Raw genomic sequence first — 8,381 nt, forward strand, 5'->3', positions numbered from 1 at the left:
GCCAGGTTGGGCAAAATAGATGAGTTTATGGTTGGTGGGGAACCTGATCACATTGGGGGACTTCCCAAAGGATTTTGGTCAGATAAGGAATTGAAGTCTATTGTGGTAAGCAGTAAAGCGATGGCTGACATAAGGGGTGTTGACGAGAGAACAAATGTGGGAAGGAGGTTGTCTACGTGTCTCCTGGAGGTATGCAAAACTTCCAGTCATTGCCTGTGTTTACTTCTCCAGTGGTACAACAAAGTGAAACCATTACAAACACCTTGAAGTACCTATTATCTCTTTTAGAATTTGATAACCTTTCTGTTTTTGGTCCTTTTTTATTCATTAAATACTTCAAAATGCGATGGAATTACTTGCTGAAGCCATGATATTCTATGGTTGCTTGCCATCGGGATGAGAAGAGGATATTCACTTTACAGTCAGCCTTGTGGGGTTAAACTTCCTTTGGTAATCTATTTTTTTAGTGATGTATGGAGTTATGATCATGAGGAATTTTGGTTGACTGTGAAGACATTCAAGAGTTTAATACCGGGATACATTGATGAAAACAACAAAAAAACGTTTTTAATGTTCTATTAATACCTTCAGGAGCGCAATACAATCTGGAGGACGGAGCAATTATTGTAAAAGTATCAAAGATTATGATGTAGATGTTGGTCTCTGGAGTTTGGACAATTTTATCATCTATTAGATGACCTCGAAGTTACCTTTGATCCTCGTGTGAGCATGTAATTTTTGCCCTATAATTAAATTACTCCTAAAAAATCCAAAAAAAATTGTCTATTAATTAGTGCTGATTTTTATAGAATTTTTATAGATTTTTCTCTATTCATTGTTTGTATAGATTTTCATAGAATTTTTATAGAATTTTTACAGATTTTTGCCCTCTTGCATTTTCTGATTGAGCCAAGTAATTCATGAAGGCCCAGTTGTGTTTCAGATCTGTGTAAGCCCAAGCTATACCCGACCCGGCCCCTCTTTAAATGCCTCTTTAAATGCCAAACGACGACGTTTCGTTTAGGGTTAATCTCAGTCGTCCATAATTTTGATCGGACGGCTCGGAACTGAATCTCCAAACCTCTTAAAACTGTCCTAAGAGAACGACCCCTACCCCAAAAACCTTCTCAGAACTCTCTTTCACCTCTCTATAGCCCCATTTTCCTCCACCGCCCGCTGCGCGCCAGAAATCGCCCACGGCAGCGGGCCACCACCAATCAACCCGAAAATTTCACCAGATGATCCTCGTCCCTTCCTCATTCCTAATCTCTTAACCTTGGCCTTTGAAACCCACTATAACTCGTCCAATAGTAGATCTAAAATTCAAAAAAAAAAACCATAATATGTCTTTTCTTGATTTCTTCTCAAAGACAACTCATTATGACTCGAAACCTATGTTGATCGATTGCTCTTGACGAGAGCAATCGATTGATGTTTTTTTGTTTATTCCGAGATCACCGTATTTTGGTCAACCGACCATTGACCGGCCAGAAGTCACTAACCCCGTTTGATTAAGAGCTCTGAGAAGGTATACTCCGACATATCTCTTTTCATTCCTTCTTTTTGTTCTCATCATTCCAGTTACACGTTAGTTTAGATTTTTTAATTTTTGTTAGTATGTTAATGAATGCTCTTAGTTTACACGGTTAATTAAGTGCTTTTCTCCTGAGTTATAGTATGTTCCATATTAGTCTAAATTAATTCATCAGCTTGACAAGTCGGTTGGGTGACAATTTGATTAATTATTGGAGTCTCAGTTTCATTCTCTTAACTACATAATGATTTAGTAAATTCATACCAAAATGCCTTAATTAGTTAGTTGATAATGAGCTTCAATGATTCTGTCAATGTTTCTTGACGAGCTTAAAACATAAAACAAAATTATGCTCGCTAGTCGAATATAGTATAATATAATATCGTATCCACATGGATTTGAGTTAAACAGTATTATCGTAGTTTGTAGCTAGATTGCTATCCAAGATGATCAACAGTTGAGAATTATGTAATTTAAAACTAAAATTAACTAAGAATCTAAAGCTAATTGACGAATGACACTTGAACAAAAGTAAGCAAGAAAGATATCAAGGGGAGAAAATAGGGGTTGATTGGGTAGGTGCAAGATAAATGTCTGGGATTTAACTCTAGTTAATTCACTTCTAATGTTTAAGTGAGTCTCTCGAATTCACTCAATTATTAGTTCAAATGTTTAGTAGAAACTCCTATCTCGATTAAGTCTCAACCTCACAATATGAACCAATTTAAGCTCAGTGAAGATATGCAAGAATTCGTAGTGGATTGGTCTTAGGAGAACCTCTCTCGATTATCCTCCTAACTAGGTCTAAGCAATAATTCAACTAGCCTCTTTCGATTACTAAGAAGATTAATGAATTCAACCAACAAGATAATGCAAAGATATCACAAGTATGCCTCTCTCGATTACATGAACATGTGAATATATATGCAACAATTAAAATACCCAAAATAATTCAATGCATAAAAACTAGAGTTAATATCCATAAACAAATATCAATACACCAAATCCATCAATCCCTAAAGAGAACTACTCCATAGATATGGAGTAATTTATCACAATTATACAGAAAAACATAAAGCAATCCAAACTCTTGTCTTGAGTGAGGATTGAATGATGAATCCCCTGTGCTTTCGCTTCTCCACCTCCTTCTTAGACTCCTTAGGTCTTAGATGTGTTCCAAAGTCCTAAAAATAACATTTTTAGATGTATTTATACCAAGTAGGGTCGGGCTCAAACAAAACCACCTTTTCCTACGCGAATTAGGAAAATTACTCTGTAAAATTTGTACAGGCTCTCCGTATGGGGCGACGCGCCAGGCGGGGCAGTAATGGAAAACTTCAGAGAGCTTTCACTTTTATAGGAGAAGGAATTTACATAGACGCGCCGCGCCATGCGTCGCCCCGCGCGCCGCGGTTGTACACTTTTCTCAGTGTCTTGCTTTTTTTGCTTCGATTTTGACATCCAGACGTGGTATTCGATCCCCGAACGTGATCCCGGCTTAATCCCTTGGGCTTTTACTAAGATTTCAAAGCTCCAAATAGCTCAAATTCATTCCGTAATATCTACATAGCTTGGAATCCTCCTACAAGGCATAAAATATACAATTAGTGCAGAACACTAGCAATTAAAGCTTAAACTCAATTAAAGTGCAGTAAATTAGAGTGCAATAAGCGACTAAACCACGAGATTATAGCCTACCATCAACACCCCACACTTAAACCATTGCTCGTCCTCGAGCAATCAAACTACACTTCATATAGACACAACCTTTTTAAACAACTCTCATAACTCATCAAACCAAGAATATTTAAAATAGATTAAGCACAATAACGTAACATCATAGCCTCAAAATTTGACTCAAACGTACCACGTATTTTTCACAACCTGTTCACTTACTCTAACATAGAGGTCAATGACATTACCTTCCTTCGTGAATCATGTACCCTCATACAACAATATAGAGTACTTCGACACACAATAAAAGTTAAGAACAATTAGGAACGCAAGATAGAAAGAATTCACTCACTCTCAGAAACAACATTCGTATGCCACAATAGATGCACCATATGCTTGCCCGTAGTGTACTACTCTACTAATGGAGTTCATTCAGTCAAGGATCAAGTAGGACTTTAATTGGTTGTAATGTAAGCTGCGGGATGGGTCAGATACATTTAGATATAAGAGTGACTACACCTCCCTAAGTACTTTAATACATACAATTTGCCTTTCAAAACCCCACACTTATGTCAAACCATAACTCCACTTTCACATCAATATATATTAACTCCCTACTTCTTTAAGCACAATTACATCAAGAGTTACCACTTATCAATGAATATTTTTCACAACAATACAATTATTTTTTCTTTTCCTATTCAATTCAAGTGGTTCTTACTTACTTTTTTTTTAAAAAACAAGTGCACCTTCCTCCTTAATTCATTAGTTCCACTCAAAAGCCAAACCAACAACCCCACACTTCACCTTTTGCAAAGTTCATATCAAATTCAAGTGCTCACGAGAGGTAAATGGTTCAAATATATGGTCAATTCAAACAATTGGGTGTTGATACCCAATTTTGCCCTCATATTTTTTCAATAGTATATATACTTTCAAAATAGCATTTTTACATTATTATTTAATTTATACGAGTCGTATAGGTATCTTCTATAATTTTTTAAACCTTTAAAATTGATTTTCCTGTATTTAAATTATTCAAATATTTATTAATTATCCCTTCAAATTACTTTGTGATGACATAATCATCCAAAATTATTATTTACATCCACATATATATTTCATAATATTTTTAATCCATTTATGTAATTATATTTGTAATTTTTGGCTATTTACATAATTTTGCAATAATAGCCTATACGCTATGCATAATTACATTTATTACATCATTCATGCTAAATAGCATTTTTATATTTTTATAATATTAAATTATTATTTTTAATCATTTTATTACATAAGTAATATTTTATTATATATTAAATATTTTTATAAATTATTTTTATTAACAATTTCTTGTGTAGCCTCAATTATACCAATTTTGGACCACATTAGTGGCCCAAACTCTTAAAATCCCTGGCCCAATTTCCCCAGCCCATGCCAAACGACCCCTTAATCTCAAACCCGGTCGGTACCCATTTAAACGACTAGCCCCACTCCCTTTTCGATCCTGGCCGTTGATCTCAAATGATCAACGTCCATAGTAATCCCCCCACATCTCCTTATATCCCCATAACCCAAACCCTAGACCTATTTCATCATTTTTTTCCGCCTTCAAACCCTCCCCATCATCTCTCAAACCTAAACCCTAGCTGCCTCACTCAAATCCCAGTCCCAATCCAATATTACATGGAAATCGTCCATGATTCCTTTCCTTTCTTGCACACATAGAGATGCCTACCATCTTTTAAATGTTACAAGTATTTGGTACTCGATTATTTATGGAAGCTGAGTCGTTGGTGTTCGCTCAACTCTGATTCTGTATTATCTTCATGTTTCTGACCTGATACACTCACTACCAGGCCATATGGGTCCGATTCAGTGAGCGTTTTTGCCATTTTTGATCTTCGTCTAAATTAAGGTTTGCTGGATTCCTCTTAAATTGATTCTAATTGATTTCGCATGTTATTTTTTCCTTATTCGTGTTTAATCGATTGTTTTTCCTTGTTTGGGTACTTACTTTCGCTACTATATAAATCCCTCCCCAATTTTCCCTTTGGACAGACCTTTAATCGCCGTAAGAACTATCCCTTCACTCTCACTTATTCGATACTATCCTGAAATTAAGCTCTTGGCCAGCTGAAAGCCAAGGCCACCGTATTCTGTTGACCTTCTCCAGTGCAAGCACTTCTCGGGGTCCATTTCGCGGCTCTTTTGAACTCTGAAGCACTGAGGTTTGGGGTCTTTCGTCACTCACCTGCAATTGCTGCTGTTTTTGAGATTTTGAATTTATTTTTTTATTCGTTTATTTGCAACTGGTTAGTGCCCTGTACCCTCGTAACTCTACTTCTTTTGTTTGTGCTATGTGCACTAGTGTTATTTGGATTTCTCTGAGTTAATTTTGATATTATGCCACTTCGTATGCAATTCTGCTTGTTCTAGCACCACTCTGTAGTTTCACTTGCTTCAATTCGTGCAAGTTTTGATGTTAAATCACATAAGGATAGCTAAATTGATTCATGATGACTGCCTTGCTTTGCCAAAACCCTTTTGAGACTATGTTCTTGCTCAAATTTCTCTCTTTATGTTGAATCCCCTATGTATAATTTGCTATTTCTCTGCAAGTTTTGTGACAATACTGTCTACGTGCTTAGTTTAATATGTCAGCCTTAGTGGATGCTCATTATACGTGTCCAGTCTGATTAATTGCTCATCTTCATATTTAAGTGTAAACTAGTCTGCTGCTCATCATGACTTAGATCCTTTTAGGGGACTAATGCATGCCCAGAACTCATTGGAATGTGAATTTGCTAAGACTTTCATGTACAAACTGCTACTTCCTTGAAGTCACCCTGTGATTATATGAATTCTATATGCCTATACTGTTACCATTCCTAGGCAGACTTATTTCTTTGCTTTTATGTGCTCACTGATCGTTCAAGACTCCTAGGGTGTAATCCAACATATGTCTAGTCTATTTCATCTTTCTTCGTGTGATGACTGCTTGCCTTATGAATGCTCACCTGTTGGATGTAAAACCTTGTGTGGTGATTGGTATTTACCTTAACATTTCACATGTTAAACCTTGCAAATTAGTTGTTCTCATTAGGCTCTTATGTTGAAGTTTTCATGTTAAGTCTATATCTCACTAGTCTTGCCCATGACACTATTGGATTTCCATGTTCAAACCCCTGCTTAAGGGTCCTTAGGATAGTTCTGGACCAAGCTCGTTTCTGAAACGTAGTTTGAAATAATCCTACTGCTCTTAAACTCTGTTTCTGGTGTGATAAACATGAGCTTGCCTCATATGTGTCTTATATGTTTTTTTCCAATTTGAGCATGATCTTGCTTATAAGCCCTAATTAGAATAGTTTGCTAATTATAGTTGAAGATTAGTTCTGTTACTTGTGTGGCTGAACTTAGCATCCCTTAGCTTAATCAGTGGAATTGTTTGGGCCTGGTATGTTGGGCCTGCCTTTGTTCTTGAGGTTTCGAAGTATACTGTCTGCGCTTGGAGTTTGGGCCTGCTGTCTGCATGAAGTCCTAAACCTATTTGAAGACCCAAATATATTGTTGGGTTATCCTCTATTTGTATTTGGGCCTGTAATTACTTAAAGTGATCTGTAATAGCTTCTAAAATTGAATGATGGGGGAATTAATAAAAAGGGGAGATAGATATGTTTTATTCTTGCATAAAAGGGTAGAGAACATGTCTATAGGGTCTTTGTGCTCTATTTGTTGTTTTTGTTTAGCATGCTTTATTTCTGCACACTGATAGACATCATGCCTATAGGAGGCACACACTTCACTTAACTTGTCAAAATATGTTAGTTCCAGTATTTGCCACACCTGTTCCCATGTTTACTATTCAACACTCTTAGATATCATATCTATAGGGCGCTGCAATACAATATTTTTACTTACCTAGATACCATGCCTATAGGACATTGACGTCTGCCTAAGAAGCTTGTTTATAAAATCAGCACTAATAATCTGGTAATTCATATCGCTTCACTGCCTCATCGCGTAAACAATTAGAAATCATGCCTATAGGACTTATGTTGCTTGAACTGGCCTATATGTTGCAGTACTGTCTGGATAATATTAATCAAACTCACATAGGAACCATGCCTATAGGATTTAACAACCCAAAATATGTTTTAATTCTGAAATCGTCTACTGCATAACCAGAAATCTGCCCGCGTGCATTTGTTGTTATGTGTGGAAGCTAACTTGGGCCTTTAATTGTCTTTACGTGAAGTCCTATCTGTTTTGAATGTCACTTAGTTTTATCTTTTTTTGAGCAACCTAAGTAAAGTCTAGAACAACCCAAATAGTAGGTCAAAAGCCTCCTGGACCATAGGCATGGGACGGGTAGCGCACGCGTAGGGTACGACTTAGAACTGAATTAGAATGCTTTAAGTAAACAACTTCAACATAGTAATCGGGTAGCAGGAGATGATAATCTGTTCCCGCTGAATAATATGAGCAACCCCTACCTAAAGGGCGTTGTGAAGTATTATTTATGTTGCACGGGGTGATCCTTTAGGCTAAAAGACTTAGGACCCCCCCTTTCCTTCATATACTTGGCATTTACATTAAGTCATTTAACATAGACCAATGCATTTGTAATCATTTAGGATTTGTACCAATTCCCAATGTGTTATGATAAGACTCTTTGACTTCTATACTTCCCTTTGTTTATTTGATCACCTAGCCTAATCACGTAATCCACATAGTTTAAATTTCGGTCGGGACCCATAGTTGTGGACCTCGAAGAGTACCTAACACCTTCTCTTTGAGATAATTTGAGTCCTTACCCGATCTTTGATGACACAGACTAGTCAAAATAGAGTTACTTGTAAATAGGTGCCCTAACGCACCTTAAACCGTTAGGTGGCGACTCTTCTCTTTTAACACCTCCTTTTAAAGAGTTGTCACACGTCGAAACCCGCTTTCGCGAGAAAATGAGGTGCGACAGCATGTCGACTCTACTGGGGATTACACTTAGGCTCTTACCATAATGAACTTGACTTATATGGATTTCTCTCTTTTTCTTTATTTGTTCTAAAACTGCTGCTACATGCACATACCTTCCCTTCTTCACCTTTATTTGCTTGAATTTGCTATGACATGCACATCCTTTCCCCTATTCGCCTTTATCTGTTTACATGTG

At 36.7% G+C, this 8,381-nt stretch overlaps 1 long non-coding RNA gene across 1 annotated transcript; it reads left to right on the forward strand.

Annotated features, from left to right (window-relative positions):
- The first annotated feature begins 1,013 nt into the window (after positions 1-1,013).
- On the forward strand, positions 1,014-5,590 carry LOC107791298 (uncharacterized). The gene is made up of 2 exons (XR_001649222.2): positions 1,014-1,528; positions 5,270-5,590. It is a non-coding gene; the product is annotated as an uncharacterized LOC107791298 (long non-coding RNA).
- Positions 5,591-8,381: the final 2,791 nt, after the last annotated feature.

This window comes from Nicotiana tabacum, chromosome 13, assembly GCF_000715075.1.
Source record: "Nicotiana tabacum cultivar K326 chromosome 13, ASM71507v2, whole genome shotgun sequence".
In the NCBI taxonomy this organism is placed as follows: Eukaryota; Viridiplantae; Streptophyta; class Magnoliopsida; order Solanales; family Solanaceae; genus Nicotiana; species Nicotiana tabacum.